At 35.1% G+C, this 19,566-nt stretch overlaps 1 protein-coding gene across 2 annotated transcripts in view; it reads left to right on the plus strand.

The window, feature by feature from the left end:
* The window catches only part of MYO16 (myosin XVI), an 899,069-nt gene that overhangs the window by 28,137 nt on the left and 851,366 nt on the right, over positions 1–19,566 (plus strand). Inside the window, exon 1 of one of the 2 annotated variants that reach the window (XM_074299521.1) lies at positions 16,090–16,167. The exons of the other annotated variant lie outside the window; for it this stretch is intronic. The gene's annotated coding sequence lies outside the window, so the exon portion shown is untranslated. Of the gene's footprint in view, positions 1–16,089; positions 16,168–19,566 lie in introns of those variants that run through there. 2 annotated transcript variants of the gene reach the window in all.

Raw genomic sequence — 19,566 nt, forward strand, 5'->3', positions numbered from 1 at the left:
GAAGAACTTTTACTCCATTTGTCACTGCTTGAATGTCAGTCATGACAAATAAGCTTATTAACTTATTAAGTACTACCTAATGAGTAAACCATCATATTACCCAAACACTTATGATAAGTCTTTTAATGAATTCTATATATAAAAATTTTAAGTGCACAAGAGTTGACTTTTTACTCATTTGTATATATTTTTTTCCTTCTGTTATAGTTAGTAACATTCTTTCTCTCTTTCCTTTCTTTCTTTCTTAAATTGGTGACAGACATTGGTGCTGATCTTCCAAATCTCTGTATGTCTGTATGTCTGTTTATATTGGGGGAAGAGGAGATTGTGTGTGTTATTTTTTGACTGTAGTGACACCAGCTGGTGAATGCAGAATTAATTAGAGATTGTTTTCCTAAAAAAAAAAAAAAAACATGGATAACGAACTACTAATGATTTTGGCAGCTGTTCTTGCCCTTTAAGATTACCCGGAATTGAACTGATAATTTCTTTTCCTTCTTAGAAGCATATGTCGCAATTCTTTGGGATTTAGAGACTTGATGCTATGTTGCAGGTCCCATAGATGGTTAACATTTTGAACTTCCCATGTTTTTGCTGGACTTATCTATTGTTGAGTTGATTAACTCTTTTGGAGTTGTTAAATTTAAATCCACAAAATACTGAATTAAAATGCATTCTTTGTCCAAAATAAAAACAAAGAAGTATAAGCAAGTAATCTAGGAAATATGTATGAATTTAAGTTGAATTTTTAAAAGAATATTTTGTCACCATATATAAAAAAATAGCCATTCCCAAATATTATATTCGCAGATAAGTTGTGTTAAGAAGATATTTTTGTCAGTATTTTAAGTTCCTAACATTTTAAAATGATGATTTATAGAATGTTTGGCTTTTTATTTTTAAAGAATAGATTTTAGATTCCTTTCTGAAGTAAAAATTTTACACATATAGTCTTTAAAAGTAAATTGAATTGAATTTGATACCTAACAAAACTCTGGCTGAAAGTTTATACATTTCCATATATTTGTGGAAGACACTTGGAAAGGTTGACATTTTGGTTAAATTATGGTGTACACTTTTTATTCCCTACTTTCCATCTCTGAACAAATTAATTCTCTATAATTAGAGGTGACAGATCCATTAATTATTCATGTATTCCTAACAGGGAACTAGCATGAGGTGATGGAAAGAGCATTTGATTTAGAGTCAGAAAATTTGGGTTTAAATCCCATTTCTCTTACCTACTAGTTGTGTGACTTCAGGCAAGAACTTCACCTTTTAAGCCTTTAGTTTTTGCATCTTCAAATCCAGAAGATAAGAATTTATGAACTTTTTTTTGTTCTTTCTATGCTTAAATTATTTGAGCTATAATAATCTTGTAATGTTTCATTTATTTTCTAGTGTCTAGCAGTCTAGCACATAATAAGGTAGGCTCATCAAGAAGTTATTGGCATTCAAGACATATAGCAAAAATTCTTACTGGGATTTAATTCCATCAAACACTTATAGATTCATGTGTGTGTGTATATATATATATATATATATATATATATATATATATATATATATATATATATATGTATATATATATATATATAGAGAGAGAAAAGATATATATATATACATATATATATAAAGATAAATAGATATAGATAGATATAAGATGCTTATATATATTCATGAGTGAAAGTAGGTAGAAAAAAATTATGTATCAAGTTCTAATGTTAAACTTCAAAAATTGTAGAGGAAACTTTTAACTGATGAAAAGATGGCAGCAAGTCACATCACCTGATTGATTCAGGACTACTTAGTATTTTGCCAAGAACAAAGAAAGATGTGTTAAATGAAATAAATGATAGGGATATATAGTGACAGCCTCTATAATAATAAATATTTACTAAATACTAACCAGACATGTCAATTGTTAAGAAGGAGGAGTTGGAGGAAAAGGAGGAAAAAGAAGAAGAGAATGAGGAGGAAAAAAAAAGAAGAGGAAGAGGAAGAAAAGGAGGAAGAGAAATTGAAGAAAAAAAGAGGAGGAAGGGGAGGAAACAATAATGTCTGTCTTCAAGAAACTTACATTGCTTAAGTAGGAATAGTTAAGTTTTAATTAGGCTCTATGAATTCAATCAATTTGATAAAAAATAAGGGAAAAATAGCAAAACTTCTATCAGGAACTTTGGTCTAAGCAGAACAATAAGTATTAGAACCTTGATGAAAGGTGAGGTTAAAGTACCTGAGATAGCCAAAAAACATGGAATGATCTAATTTGAAATAATAAATGAGAACTTAGCTTCAGAATTCTAATACAACGTGATAATTAGCCATTGAAATGTTATCTAAAATCAATTCTAAGGATGATAAGATAGGTAGAGAAAAATTAAAAGAAGATATGTCAGGGGCAGAGCCAAGATGGCAGAGAAAGTAAATGTGACTTTCTAAGCTCTTCTCATTCCCTTATTCCATTTTAAAAATCAGCCCCCAAAATAGTTCTTGATTAGTAAAATTCACAAAGATGGGAAGTACAGCAACTTATCAGTCAAAGATAATCTGGAAGATCACCAGAAAAGGTTTGTCCTGAGTGACTGGAAAAGACCAGCACAGGGAGGGATAGAACTGGGAGTAGGGGCGGCCTCTGTGTTTGGAAGGTTTACACAGAGCTCTTTGCCATAGCCTGACTGCTTTCTTTTGGTTGCACAGTAGTGGACTAGAAGAGAAATTAGAGACTAGGGTAGAGGGTACTCTGAAGGACACCAGAGCCTAACAGGATCTGGCTGTACCCACCCAGGACTGGAACTGACTCAGTGCAGAACATAAGATAGCTCTGCAGTGGCATTCTGCAGCAGGAGCTTTCAAATCTGCAAGGCAGGGAGGACAGCCCAGAGCAGCCTCTAATCTGCACAGTGCCAGGCTCAGTCTAGGGCAGTGGAATTTTCCCAGCTCAACTGTGCTCCTCAGGCAGAGACACTTCCGGCATATGAGGGATAGGGCAACTGCTAATACTCAAAGTGGGGACAGTTATACTTTCTCTGCTGACCTCTAGCCCCAAGGCAGTCGCTAATCCTCACAGGGAGGCTCCTGGCAGGGCACTTCTGCAGCTCAGCCCCTGCTTGGCCACTCTTTGCAGCCCATTGACAGGACAGCTACTATCCATATACCTATCCCTGATCTGCAAAGGAAGCTGGTGACCTCCTTGCCCTGAAGGTAGATTTTAAAACCTTTTAAAAAATGAGTAAAAAAATCAAAAGGACTATCAATAACTTCTATACAGAAAGAGAGCAGATTTTTAACCCTGAGGAGACTAATAGAAGACAGTCACCAGACATTTGTTGGTCCCCAACACAAAAAGGTTCTCCTATAAAAAATCTTAAAAAAAGAACTAGAAGAAAAATGGGGAAAGGAAAGAGAAGCTATGCAAGAAAGCAACAACTTCCTGAAATGTGAATTAGAAAAGGTAAATAACTCCCAGGAAAGCAGGATATGTGAGTTGGAAAAAATAAAGAACTCCTAAGAAAGTAGGATTTGTGAATTGGAAAAGATAAAGAACAGCAATCTTCTGGTTCTGTTCATTTCATTCAGCATCAGTTGATGTAAGTCTCTCCAAGCTTCTCTGTATTCCTCCTGCTGGTCATTTCTTACAGAGCAATAATATTCCATAAACTTCATATACCATAATTTACCCAACCATTCTCCAATTGATGGGCATCCATTCAACTTTCAGTTTCTAGCTACAACAAAAAGAGCTGCCACAAACATTTTGGCACATACAGGTCCCTTTCTGCTCTTTAGTATTTTTTTGGGGATATAATCCCAATAACAGCAATGCTGGGTCAAAGGGTATGCACAGTTTGATAACTTTTTGGGCATAGTTCCAAATTGCTCTCCAGAATGGCTGGATTCTTTCACAACTCCACCAACAATGTATCAGTGTCCCAGTTTTCCCACATCCCCTCCAACATTCATCATTATTTGTTCCTGTCATCTTAGCTAATCTGACAGGTGCGTAATTGTATCTCAGAGTTGTCTTAATTTGCATTTCTCCGATCAGTAGTGATTTGGAACACTCTTTCATATGAGTGGAAATAGTTTCAATTTCATCATCTGAGAATTGTCTATTCATATCCTTTGACCATTTATCAATTGGAGAATGGTTTGATTTCTTATAAATTAGGGTCAGTTCTCTATATATTTTGGAAATGAGACCTTTGTCAGAACCTTTACTTTTAAAAATATTAGATATAGTATAAGAGCAACTTGACCAAGGACACTTACAACCTTCTCTAAGTCCTTGGAATTCCCCAGTATTTGTTGTAAAAAATGGAGGATGTTGACTGATTTAAGGAAAAAAAAAAACACCAACAGATGGAAACTATGAGAACTCTTCAGCCTGGACTTCCATCTCTTACTCAGTTGCCTAGAGAATGGCCTCTTTTGGTTATATATATTAAGGATTCTTTCTATTCTATCCTTCTAGATAAGGAGGATATGAAAAGATTTGCCTTTTCAGTACCCAGTGTTAATTTAGATGAGCTTTATAAAATATATGAATGGACAGTTTTGCCACAAGGAATGAAAAATAGCTCTACTATGTATCAAATGTATAAGGCTGCTGCTTTTACTCCAGTAAGAAAAGCATTTCCAAAAGTTATGTTGTTACATTACATGGATGATATCTTGGGCTGTGCACCTGAGGAGCAAATGTTAGAAGCATGTCTACAAAAGAACATAGAAACACTAAGGAACTACAAATTGCATATAGCTCTGGAAAAAAAAATTCAAAGGCATACTCCTTTTCAATATTTAGGATATGAAGTATACCCTAAGGTGCTTATAGTACAAAAACTTTCCTTAAGAACAGAGAAGTTGAACACCTTAAATGACTTTCGGAAATTGATAGGAGATATCCAATGGATGTGTCTAGTATTAACCCATTAGTTACAACCATTATATGACATTTTAAGGGGAGATAATGCTTTAAACTCACCATGTTACCTTACAAAAGTAGCTCAAGAGGCTTTCAGAGAAATTGAATTGGCTTTATCCAATGTGGTTGAAAGAGTTACTCAAAAACCCTTGGAAATAATAGTTTTTGCTATAAAAAAGGCACCCACAGCAGTCCTTCATCAAAGCCACAGTGTGATAGACTGGGTGAACCTCCCAGCACAACCAGAACAAAGCCTTACTCCTTACCCAGTGCTTGTGGCTAGAATTTTATTAAAGGCCATTAAGCAAGTAGTTTAATTATCAGGGATAAGTCTTGACAAGACTGACACTTTTTATACCAATGCAACCAGTTAATGTATGCTCCAGAGTAGCAAATTTTATTGGCCACAGCTCCAAATTTTACACATGGGTCTCCCTTAAAGATAACCTGGCTATTACATAGTTGGCAATGGGATTTTGAAAGAAAGTTTTCTAAGGTTCCTCTTAAAGTACCAACTATCTTTACAGATACATCCAAACATAACATTTGTGCTGTATACTCTCATGACTTAACTATAAAGAAAGTAGTCAGAACTCCTTTTCAATCCACTCAGCAGAATGAAAATTGTATTCAAACATGATAGCTCTTATTTATTATCCAGGAGATGTAAATATAATATCTTATTCAGCCTATTCAGTAGTTTTGGTACAAAGAATTACCACAGCTCAAATAAAATTTGTATATAATATAAATATAAATGATGGTAATTCAAAGGCAGATAGCCTTCTAACCATGTTGGCCAATACTCCTTTATTTTAGGCAGCCCAAGAATCTCATTCTAAATATAATCAGGCTGCTTGAGCTTTACATTTGTAATTTTAGATAACAAAAGAGGAAGCTAGGAGCATAGTAAAAACCTGTACAGCTTGCCTTCCTTTGCATGCTTTTATACTCCCTCCAGGGAATAACCCTTGTGGTTTGAGACCCAATGAAATTTGGCAAATGGATGTGACCCATTATAACTCTTTTGGTCATCTGTCTTTTATCCATATTGTGGTAGGCACCTTTTCAAGATTTACTTTTGCAACACCAGCAGCAAAAGAGACAGCCAGAGAGGTCACTGAATTACTTATAAAAGTATTTGCAATTATGGGTGTGCCACAAGCAATAAAAACATATAATGGGCCTGCATATACTTTTAAACATTTTGTACACTTTTGTCCACAGTATCAGATTTTGCACATCACTGGCATACCTTTTAATCCTCAAGAAGAGGCAATTATAGAGAGGAGAAACAGAGACATCAAAATGCTCTTTCAAAAACAAAAGAAAGGTGGAGCTACAGATAACCTTAGAGAACTTTTGAATTTAGCTCTTTATACTATTAATTTTTTGATTTTTGATAAAGATGCACTGGCTCCGGAAGACAAGTTTTATAACCCACCAGAAAATGCAGTGTTTAGTGAGAGCAGCTCCATTATCTTCAGATAATCACCAGGTAATGTAGAAAGATCCAAAAAGTAGTGAATGGAAGGGACCAGAGGGTTTGCTTGTATCTCTACAGATGGAGAAGGAATTAGATGGGTGCCAATGAGACGTATTTGCCTTGTCAATTGGTGAGAGATAGAGAAGACCCTTGAAACAAAGGAAACGATCCAAGAAACATCAGATGGTTCCATCTCTGATTACATGTGTCAATGAACATAAACATGTATTTATGAGACTGATGCAGGATTTAAAACCAGCAGGAATCATTGGCTTCCCTGAGACATAATGAGGCTATTGCAGGACTTCAAAACCAGCAGGAATCATTGGATTCCCTAACACATTACCTAATGGATAATAGATTGGTTTTAGACTACTTCTTGGCTGCTGAAGGAGGTGTATGTGTGATTGTTATTTATATAGCCTCCTTCTAGGACTTATAGACATGTATATTCATATGTTTGTTATATCACTATGTTGATTCATGTTGTTACATCACTACTACTCTGTGTATATTACTATGTATTTGTGTAATACCTCCCATGCTGATGGATTTATGTATACTTCTTTCAATTTCAGCCTAGAGGAAACCTGCTAACAATATCTGGTTTTGGCTCCCCATTTCCCTTTGCTGTTATTACCTCCTTTCCTGAGAAGTCAGGGGGTCATGACCACCTGTGATTTAAAACAAAAGAAAGTGGGAGATATAGAGGGCCAGAACTCTAAAAACTTGAAACAAGGACAGCAGGGTGCTAATAGTTAAGCACCTACTTAATGTGAGGTAATGGTTCTCTACACATAATTAGTATATTGTGATGATGTAATTGCAATAAGGTATTTAAGGGCTAAGAAGGACTGGAAATGAGACATTCCATTTTTGACCATCCTTTTGGTGACTCTCCTGCCTCCTGAACTCCTTAATTACAGAAAGCTAGCCTAGACATTACAAAACAAAATACTTGGGTTCCAAGGAAAATACCAATCCTATGTTTTTTGTTTTTTTTCATTTTCATGGAAAGGGAAAGATTTCTTCTTCAAAATCCTGCAGTTTTTGAAATAACAGGGCTATGTTGTGGATATAATATCTGCCATCTACAAAACAATAAACTACTAGCTTTGAAACAGACTGCAGAGTCACTTGTGTGATCTGGGCAGCACTCAGCATACTCCTGGGCCAATTGATGATTTGTAGTGGCAAACAAGTCTGAGAGAAATGTGGAGTATCATCTATAGGGGACTGCAGGTACTTCTTTTTCATTCACCACACACAGCAGGTAACCTCTTGGGTTTAAATGAAGACTTTGCAGAATTAACTTTCAGCTCTGATCTAAGATGAAAAGGTAAAGGTGTCTGCAGGCTACCTCAGGAAACTGCTCTCCCTATAAGCATTTTTCATCCCTTCTAGGTCTGAGTCATGATATCTAAAAGGAGAGAAATCTGTTGAATATAAACATAACTTCTATAACAGTTTGTAGTTGTTTAGTTTCCCCTCAGCTTGGAGGAGGAGAGAGTGATGGAATTCAAGAGGGGGAATCATAATATTTGGGGTCTTAATTTGCTTTCTAGCCCTTAGATTCTTCATGCTGCTATATTATCCTGGTGAAATTCTGGGCAAATCACCACTCATTGAACCTCAGTTTCCTCATTTGGAAAATAGAGTAATTGCATTACTTGATTGTTATGATAGGGTAAAGGACTGTAGGTGTGATTTCCCTTATGAAAGAAACTGTTCAATAAATAAAATCCACAAGCTGGTCCCTTTTATGTAATTTATAGTTCTAAATAGTTACCTAGTGCTCTGACTGATTAAAAGACTTTCCTACTAGTGTCATATTGCCAGGGAATGAAAGAGGTGGGAGCTGAAACTGACATGAAAAACTTGAGAGACATAGTTTTTGGGTAACTAATAATTTCATTAATCATGATAGCAATAATTAATAAAAGGGGTCAGCAACTCTCTCAAATACCAAAGACTCCTTATGAAACCTACTAAATGCTTATAAACCCTTGAAAAGATGGGTATTCCTGAATGTGTCAATTGATTGGTTTATAAGTATTAAGATAATAGATATTATCATTCTTATTCTTATTCTAATCTTATTATTATTCTTCATCTTATTCTAATAAGCGGTTAGGAGACATGACTTTTTATGTCATTTACTTCCAGACTACCGATGGCCTTGAGTAAATAATAGATAGAAATAGGCTGTGTGTTTATAAATATTTAATAACAGCATCTCAAGTAAGTATAAGATACTTTCATGCTTAATTTTCATTATTTGTAATTTCAATTATCACTTAATTTTAAGTCTAGAAAATCAACAGTACAACAAATCAAACCCATATGTATATTTTACTTATTTTTTGAGGTCTAAATGATCATAGAATATTTAACCATCAGCTCTATCCAATTTGAGCTGACTCCAGGATAATTTGTGATTTATATAGAAAATCAAAAAACACATCTGTAAATTGATATATATATCCCTGTAGATAGCATAACTAATAATCTGTCAAAATATTGAATGAAATGCTATAGTTGGGAAAGAATGTTATGATGTTATGATAATAATGTGCAGATGATGTTTCTTATATGAAAAATGGGTTTATTAATAGAATTTTTAGTAAGAAAACTCCACTCTAGTATTCTGTTACTATATTTAATTAACCAGTAAACTGTTAAAGATCCATAGAGTTCAGGTCTGGAAGTGAGTGGTAATCAATTTTTGATTTTGCTCTGGCCACAGCTAAGAAAAGGTGGCTACAAACCTCAGAAAGATCATTCAAAAGAAGAGATCAATATTTCATTTTGTCTTTTGCCACCATTAATTTAGTAAGGGGAAATGCACATATGTTCACAACTTGCTGTTTTTCTGCTCAAACTCTGGGCTTATTTATTTTTCAGGTGAGACTATTTGTGAGCCAGAGAAAATAATCTTAGATGTTTCAAGTTAAGATGAGACAAAATCATCTGTATTAAAATAAGACATGTTGGCTCTATGCTCTAAAATTTGTGATCTGTCTTTTCGCATTAGAAAAAAGATCAAATTAATAGCTAACAGGCATAAAGACACAATAGCAACATAATTTCTTTAGTAGAATAGCTATATTTGCAGGAGTAGTGATCACTGTCTTTTCTTTAAGCTTCACTAAAGCCAGCTGCTTCCATTTTGACACAAATTTAAAAACCCACTATAGGAGTTCTATACTGAATTGCAACCAAAAATACAAGTGGATATAGCAAGCAGAGACCTGTTAGTTATTGTAACCAGATATATAATCTTTAATGATATAGTTGCCAAAATGGGTAGTGGAGGAAATATATAATCTTTAATGATATAGCTGCCAAAATGGATAGTGGAGGAGTAGAGGCTTCACTTGTTATTCGTCCTTTGTTGTGGAAGAGAATGGTGACATCATGGAGGTGATACCATGACATGCAAATGAATTGGATTTAAGTGAGGGAGGGCTGTACAAGGTCATCTGCCTTACTTTCCCCTCAAGTACCTGTGGGCTCAGTGGCCAGATATAATCAGGATGACTGGAGATAGTCCTGGATACAGTAGGACAAACTGGCTTTTTCAAGCTTTTCAAGCTAAGGTTTTCTATCTGTCTGAAGCTACACCCATTTAGTAATTTAAGGCTAGTACACTTAATAAACTATCTGAAGGATTCATTTATGACTGGTTTACCTTTACGACCTAGTAACAAACCAATCAGCAAGCATTTATCAAGAACCTACTGTAATATTGTATTACATTCTAAGGGTGGAAATACAGAAAATAAAACAAGCCCCTATTCTCAAGGAGCTTACCCTTCTTTTGGAAGACACAACTTGTATATAAGAGAACATAGAAAATAAATATGTAACAAATGAATAAATTCAAGTAGTTAAATATAAGATAGTTTGGGAGAGAGGACATTAGAAGTGTGTGCCTGTGTGTGTATATGTGTTGGGGTGGGAGGATCAGGAAATGGGTCATGTAGAAAGTGTTGTTTGATCTTCATCTTGAAGGAAAAGAGGGATTGTCTGAAGCAGATGGTAGGAGCAAGTGCCTCTAGCCATGAGGGAATGGCCACTATAAACTCCCTTGAATGAGAGATAGAATCAAGCCTATCAAAAACAGAAAATCAACTGAGCTAGAACATAAAGTTCAGGAATGAGAATGCTATATAATGAGTATATAAGATATGCTGAAAGGGCTTCAAAATGCAAATAGGATTTATGTTTTCATCTACAGATAATAATAGGTCACTGGTGTTTAATTAACAGGCATATAACACTTAAACTTAGATCTATGTTTAAGTAAAATCATTTTGGCAGCTCTTTGGAGGATGACATGGATTGGTAAGAGACTGAGTTAGGGGACCAATTAAGAAGGCATTGCAGTAACCTGGGCATAAGGTGACTGGGATCTGAAGTAAAAGATGGCTATGTGAATAAAGAGAAGTAGTCATATAGGGGACATAATATGAAACCAAAGACCACAAGGTTGAACAACTGATTGGCTGTATGGGTTGAGGGAGGGTGAAGAGTTGAGGATAACACCAGTATGAAACTGGGAAGTTTTGTAATGAAAGAATTATAATGCCTTCAAAGAAGTTTCAAAGAAAACTATTTTTGAGAGGGAGGAATGAATTATATTTTGGACATGTGGAGTTTGATAAATCTATGGTAGATGCAGTTGAAAATCTTCTAAAGATAATAGAACTCTAAAGAGAGATGTTAAGGTAGATAGAGATCTTTAATCATCTAACTAAATTCATGAGGGAGAGAAAAGAGAGAAAGACAGAGAAACAGAGAGACAGAGAGAGAGAGACACACACACAGACACAGAGGTGAGGCAGAGATAGAGACAGGCAGACAGACCGACAGACAGAGACAGAGAGACAGACACACAGAAATCCAGAGAAAAGGAGACAGAGAGACTCTTGGCAAAATGTAATGCTCTGGTTAGCTCTCCTCTGAATGGGCCTGGGTTTCAGAAAAATAATCACCTCAAGAATAGTCAGGAATAAAGTCCAAAGTCTTTATTATCTCCTTCACAGTCTGTCTCCTTTGCCTGGGGCCAGGCTAGCTTTCTGGGGGACCTTCTGATGGGACTTGGTCTTAGTGGAGGAATGCAGGAGGCAGGAGAGCCGCCAGGATGGTAGGAGATGAATGTCCCTCTTCCAGTCCTTGTTGGCTCTTATATACCTTATTGTAATTACATCATTATAGCATATTGATTAAGTGTGAACTTAGAGAACCATTACATCACCATACTACTAAGTACTAAGTATATATATATATATATATATATATATATATATATGTGTGTGTGTGTGTGTGTGTGTGTGTGTGTGTGTAAACTAGATAACATTATCATATCAATTCTTCTGAGTTAACACCTTGTTTTAAGTATACTTCTCCAGTCATGACTCTCTATAGGAAAAGACACATGGAGAGACACAGAGAGATAGATAAAAAGAAATGAGATTTCAGATTAGAACTTAGGGAAAGGGAAGAATTAATAAAAATGATATGAATGGTGAGCAATAAAGAGACTAATAAGGAATAGATAATGAAGAACAAGAGGAAGGTAATATGATGAAACTTCAAAGAGGAGGGTATTCAGAAAGAGAATAAGGTAAATTGTGTCAAATATAACAGCATGGTCAAGAAGGTTGAAGACTTGGAAAAGAACATTGAATTTGACATTTAAGAGACTAAATTTGAAGAGAAAAGTTTCAGTTGAGTGGCAAGTTCAAAAGCTAGGTTTCAAAATGATTAAATAATATATTAGTGGAGATAAATGGTAGTGTAAGTGTGTAAACATTTTTTCTAGGAATTGAAAAAAGATTGAAAAGATGTAATACCATAGGTTGGCTGGTGATAGGATCTGGAAAAGTTATTATAGTTGTTTTTAGATTTAAGGATAATAGAGACTTGGGTATGTTCAAAAACAATAGGGAAGGACCTACCAGAAGTTGATCTTGGCAGAGTAGTAATTGAGGTTACACTCTGGTGGAGAATAAAGGAGGATCAATGTACTATGTAGAGAAGTTAGCCTTGACAAGAAGAATCATTACATTATCAGAGATTCAAGGGAAGAATGAGAGAGGAAGAGGTGATAACAAAGAGTTTGGATGGTTTAAAGAAAGGGTGGCTGTCTGTTTTTTCTAGTGTTTTTGTTTGAATTTGCCCCATATAATCACAGAATTTTAAAATCATAAAGTTGGTTGGTTTTCTCCTTCAATCTTTGCTAGAACTCTGTCTTCCCAGAAATCAGCCAGAGTCAGGATCACCAAAAATCTTTATTCTTGGTCTTTTGGGGTCGCGCCATCAGGGGATTAAATCTAGCAATCTCCACACCACCTTCCTCTCTCTCCACTGCCAGGAGAATGCCTCAATTTTCTCCTCCTACTCCATCCACACAAGTCACTTCCCCTTCTTTGTCCCACCAATCAAGCCAGCACAGAATAGTTGGGGAGGGTCAACCTTCAAATATACTAATAGAGAATTGTCTAATTGGCAATTAATCTCACGTGCTCCATTATCCAAGTGCATTTGCTCAGTTTTAGCCTTTTACATCTCCATCTTTCTTTTGTTTTAGAACACAGGTGATCACTCCCCCCCTGACTTCTCAGGAAAGGAGATGAAAGCACTAAAAAGGAGATAATCATGCCCTCCCTGATATCTCAGGAAGGGAGATGAAAAGCACCAAAGGGAAGTGGGGATTGCTAGTGGGTTTCTGGGTTTAAGGGTCTTATAAGAGACAAGTATGCACAAACCCATCAGCATGGGAGTTATTACATAAGCACATAGTAATAATGCACAGGCTATTAGTGATGACTCTCCCCACAGTCAGTGCAGTTTCGCTGAGATGTAACAAACATGAATTGTATATGCAAGTAGTGATATAACAAACAATTTAAATCAACACAGTTTTGTAAAAGATTTCCAGAAGTCCTAGAAGAAGGGTATGTAAACATCAGTCACACATACGCCTTCTTCAGCAACCAAGACATAGTCCAAAACCAATCTATTGTCCACTGCTTCACATGTTAGGGAATCCAATGGTCCCCACAAGTTTTTGAGAGTCCTGCAACAGTCTTTTTGTATGTTAGGGAATCCAATGATTCCTACAGGTTTTGAAGTCCTGCAACAGTCTTATGATGCCTCAGAGAATCCAATGATTCCTGAGGGTTTTCAAGTCCTATCATGTCTCAGAGAATCCAGTGATTCCTGAGTGTTTTCAAGTCCAACAATTTTGGATGACCATGAGTCAAATGCCATAACTGCCAGGTTCTTTCAGTGGTGGGCACAGTCAGCAACGGAATCCCCCAAGGTTTCTTGGGTCTTCTTCGTTTCAAGGGTCTGCTCCATCTCTCTCCGATTGGACAAGGTGATTACGGCTCGTTGGTACCCATCTTATTCCTTCTCCATCTGTGGAGATACAAGCAAACCCTCTACCCCAAGCAGATAACCTATCTGGTCCCTTCCATTCACCATTTTCTGGGTCTCTCCACATGACCTGGCAATTATCTTGGTATAAGAAAAAAACATGCAGGTCCATTGTCTGTTTTTATTGCTTGTGGCACACCCATAATTGCAAATGCTTGTATAAGGAATTCAGTGACCACTCAGGCTGTCTCTTTTGCTGCTGGCATTGCAAAAGTGAATCCTGAAAAAGTGTCTATCACAATGTGGATAAAAGATAAATGACAAAAAGATTTATAATGGGTCATATCCATTTGCCAAATTTCATTAGGTCTCAAACCACTAGGGTTCTTTCCTGGAGGGAGTGTAGGAGCATGGAAAGGAAGGCAAGCTGTACAGGCTTTTACTATGCTCCTAGCTTCTTCTCTTGTTATTCCAAATTGTAAATGTAAAGCTTGGGCAGCCTGATGATATTTAGAATGAGATTCTTGGGCTTCTTGAAATAAAGGGGTATTGGCCAACATAGTTAGAAGACTATTTGCCTTTGAATTACCATCAAAAAATAGGACCTGAAAGTCCACTATGGGAGTGGACATGCAAAATATAAATCTTACCTGGATGCTTTCTCACTTGCTCTTGAAGTTCTTTAAAGAGATGATAAATATTGGAGGGTACAAATTTTATTTGGGCTGTGGCAATTCTTTGTACCACACTTACTGAATAGCCTAATCAGATATTATATTTATGTTTCCCAGATAATAAGCAAGAGCTAGAATGATTGCATACAATTCATTCTGCTGAGTGGACTGAAAAGGAGCTCTGATTACTCTCTTTATAGTTAAGTCACGAGAGTATACAGCACAAATATTATGTTTGGATGTATCTGTAAAGATAGTTTGTCCTTTAAGAGGAACTTTAGAAACCTTTTCTTCAAGAATCCATTGCCAATTATGTAACAGTCTGGTTATCTTTAATGGAGACTTGTGTGTAAAATTTGGAGCCATGGCTAATAAAATTTGCCACTCTGGAATTGTTTCACATCACCCATTAACTTGTGTATTAGTATAAAAGCTGTATATCTTGTCAGGTCTTATCCCAGATAATTGTACTGCTCGCTTAATGGCCTTTAATAAAATTCTAGCCACAAGCACTGGGTAAGGAATAAGTCTTTGTTCTGGTTGTGCTGGGAGGTTCATCCACTCTGTCACATTGTCTCCTTGATGAAGGACTTCTGTAGGTGCCTCTTATGTAGCAAAAACTGATATTTCCAAGGGTTTTTGAGTGACTCTTTCAATCACATTGGACTAAAGCCAGTTCAACTTATTTCAAAGCCTATGATGATAAATTCTGATGGACATGGCCCTCTCTAACAATGAGATGAACCAAATTAGTTCCAATAGAGCAGTAATGAACTGAACCAGCTACACCCAATGAAAAAACTCTGGGAGATGATTATGAACCTCATACATAGAATTTCACTTCCTCTAATTTTGCTCCACCTGCATTTTGGATTTCCTCTCACAGGCTAAATGTACACTATTTCAAAGTCTGATTCTTTTTGTTCAGGAAAACAATACATATATTGTATTTAATTTATACTATAATAGTATTTTCATTATTCTAATAATTTTTCTTAGTCAAATCTTGAATATAATTGGACTTAGAGTTAAAAACACCTAGCTTCAAATTCTGTCTCTTACATTTATTGGTTGAGTATGAATCCTTATTCATACTCAACCAATAAATGTAAGAGACATTTAACTTCTAGGCCATTTTCTTCAACTCTAAAATGGGAATATCTGTGATGTCAATCTAAAAGTGTTTTGTGACAATATTGTGAAATCATATGTATTATATTTATAAATCTTAAGTTATAAATTATAAAATGTCAAGATTATATTTTTGTATTATCACTATTATTCCTCTATCCTGGGTATAGAATGTGAATAAAGGTATATTCTCTATGCCATTAATTTCCCACTATTGAGATTCACCTATAGAAAGGCAACAATTTAATAATTATGAGCTCTATGGTCATAGTTAACTCACTTAAACTCTTCTTAGTTTCCTCATTTGTAAAATAACAGGCTTAGTCATCACTAAGCTCTTTCTAGATTTAAAATTATATTTTTAAGCCTGTAGTTTCATTAGTAACAATTTGCTTTCCTATTTAGATCTGCAACTTCTCTGCAAATTTCTACGTTCAGAGGACTTCAGTGACTTGGCCAGAAAGGTATGACATTGATTTGATTTTAACAATTTAAATGACTGTCTCAGGGTTATATAATTAGTGAGTCAGAAGCAACACTTGAACCCACATCTTCCTGATTCCAAGGTAACTCAATTCATTATACCATGTTGCCTCTCTTTGTTCTATGATGTGTTGTTAAAGGCTTATTATTTTAAATTATAGGTTTCCAAAATAAATGTAGGTTAATTTGTTCTCCTTAATATGCATTTTTAGAAATGAAAAATCAGACATTTTCAATGTGTGTTAATTTACATTTAAATGATGGTAATTAAAATAAAGTGAAAATAGAAAATGAATATATTGACTATTGAAATTACATATTTCAAAACATAGGTGTTATAAAATTATATGGTATCAATACTTTATCTTCATTATATATACTTATTGTCTATTTGGGCAGATAGGTGGTAGAGTGGATAGAGTGCTGGATCTGGAGCCAAAAAAGATTCATTTTCCTGATTTCAAATATGGCCTCAGACATTAACGAACTATGTGGGCCTGAATAAGTCACTTAACATCCTTTACCTTAGTTTCTCATCTGTAAAATGAGCTAGAGAAGGAAATGGCAACCCAAATGGGGTTATGAAGACTTATACAGGACTGAAAAATGACTGAATATTAGGAAGGACAAATAGTTTATTTAGGGAACAAACTTAATAGAACTTTTTATGTACAACTTTTATTGTGTTCAGACAGTGAACATACAAATAATAGATTCTTTTAAAATATTTAATGTTTGTTGAATTTGTATTCCTAGTTCTAAGAAGAGTGACCATTTACATTACAGATTTGTTAATTTTGGGGAATTATTTTACTTTGTGAATAAATCTTAAGAAAGTTATAAGTCTAGGGAAAAAGCTATCACTAATATGATTTTAAATCACATCTAATTACATTTTTATTTTTCTAATAGATAGTATTTTATTTTTCCAATTATACATAATAACAAATTTTAACATTCTTTTTTATATAAAATTTTGAGTTTCAAGTTTTTGGTTTTTTTTTCCCTTCCTCTATCCCCTAAGGTTGGAGGCAATTTAATATAGGTTATAATGTATGTGCAAACTGACATGATTTAAAAAAAACAAACAAACTGAGGCTACTGTGAAGAAATAGGTTTAGGTTTCTTATTTTTTCTTTTACATTTATACTAGTAGGGATTTTATTATTATGTGTGACTTTAGTCTATTTTCATCTGGAAAATATGTCATGAAAGATAGATGAAAGGGGACAAAGTCAGAAAAGAGGGTTCAAATATAAAAGGAAAAAAAAAGGAAAATGCAAGTTGCTCTTAGAAAGAGCCAAGAAGCATTTACCATAAGAAACAGGATTCTGAGTTTATTGCAAATGAGGACAAGCTCTTCATTTGGTAGAATGTATGAATGTGAATCACTGGTTATGAAAATTAGAAAAGAAACTTCATTTTGGGATAGTATAGTAGTAGGAAGCAGGGGGAATAATTAATAGTGATTAATAGTGAACAGCTTTTGGTAGTGTTAAATTTTTTAAATGTTCAATTTCTAAAATAGAAGAGATAATTAAATGTAATATTAGTCAGGTGTTTTAAGTTTCGTAGTTTCTTAGATTTTTAAATCAAGCCATTTTAGTAAAGGAAAGAATAATTGTAAGTCCAAATTGCCTGAAGTGAACTTCAGTGCAGTCTGCCTGGGTCTTTTATTGGACAAGACTCTCCTAACTTTCTCTGTAGTCTGTATCCAGTGCAGTTGGAACTGATTCCACCTCTGTCCTTCATCTCTATAATTCTGTTATATGCCAGCTGGCTTGTATGTTGAGCTGTCTTTGTACTTCAATGGCCTAGATTGCTGATGTATGGGGAAGAAGTAGAGCTTCTGAGCAGTGAGAAGGGACAACAGGCATAGAGACAGCATTTAGTCCATTGGCGACGCGGTTACTCACTCCATCAGCTGTTTGATGATGGCTGCTAGTGGTGTTGTTTTCAGCAGGCGTCAGCCCCCTTGGCAGCTGTGCACAGGGACTTGGGAAAAACAAAAGTCTATACAAATGTTTTGTCTGAGCCTAGCAGTGGCACAAGTAAGCTCTTCAATTGTGTAATGTATCCTGCAGAAGTTTAGATAATTTTTTTTCTTATTTCTCATATTCACATAAGGAAACTTCTTTTTCTTCCTTCCTTCCTTCCTTCCTTCCTTCCTTCCTTCCTTCCTTCCTTCCTTCCTTCCTTCCTTCCTTCCTTCCTTCCTTCCTTCCTTCCTTCCTTCCTTCCTTCCTTCCTTCCTTCCTTCCTTCCTTCCTCCCTCCCTCCCTCCCTCCCTCCCTTCCTTCCTTCCTCCCTCCCTCCCTTCCTTCCTTCCTTCCCTTTCTTCTTTTTTCCTTCTTCCCTCCTTTATTCTTTCTTTACTTTTTTCTTCACACCTTTATTCTTTCTTTCCTCTCTTTCTTACTTTACTTTATTCCCTGTTTCCTTCCTCCCTTTCTTTATTTTCTTATTCACTTCTTTCTTTTCCCCTTTCTTTCCTCTCTTTCTTACTTTATTCCCTGTTTCCTCCCTCCCTTTCTTTATTTTCTTATTCACTTCTTTCTTTTCCCCTTTCTTTCCTTTCTTCTTCCTTCTTTTCCTCTCTTTTCCTCTCTTTCCTCCTTTTCCTTTCTTCTTTCCTCTTTCTTTCTTTACCCTCTCTTTCTTTTCTATTAAATTTATTTCTACTACCCTGATTTCTGTTGTAGAAAAAAGAAAATCAGAGTTGATTAAAGAACTACTGCTCATATTTCTGTTGTTTTTATTCTTCTATGTCCTCTAGCCACAGAAAAAGACATCCACATGTTGTAATATTGAATCATTAATAAAAAACAATTTTGGGTGTAGACCTTCAATGGAAAGTCATTAAATTACTGTGGGTGGGGTAGGGAAGAGACGTGGATAATGGCAATTTTTTTTATTGTGTTATACTTGTCAGAATTATTCCCTTTAATAAATTTGTTGTTCAATTAAAAAAAAATAAAACAGTGACATGGATAAAAATTTGTTGAGCCTATGTGAAAGCTTTGAAAATTATCATTACCTTCTGGATAAATGACAATATACTGTTTTCTTTTTCCTTTTTCAGAAATATAGCTTGTAATATGTGAGAGTAAATTAAATCCAATTGGAGTTTCCAAGCACTGCAAAATGATTCCATAATGATTCAAAAAATGGACATATCTTTAGAAAAAATAGCCTGATGATGACTTAGATTTTTTAAGCCTTTTACAATTTACTTAACACTTTCATATTCATTTTAAAGGGTAACTTAGATGAATGAAAATAGGTAGTTGTAGATTTAACTTATTAGAAGGTGAATGGTTTTACTTATTATTCAAATGAATAATTTCCCAGCATTGTGGTATAGTAGAAACAATACTAGATTTTGAACCAAAAAAGTGTTCAAATCCCAGCTCCATTATTCAATAATCATTTAGCCTTCAAGATTTCAGCTAAACCCTTTCTCATTTTCATTTGTAAAATGA

This window comes from Sminthopsis crassicaudata, chromosome 3 (genome assembly GCF_048593235.1).
Source record: "Sminthopsis crassicaudata isolate SCR6 chromosome 3, ASM4859323v1, whole genome shotgun sequence".
Taxonomy (NCBI): Eukaryota; Metazoa; Chordata; class Mammalia; order Dasyuromorphia; family Dasyuridae; genus Sminthopsis; species Sminthopsis crassicaudata.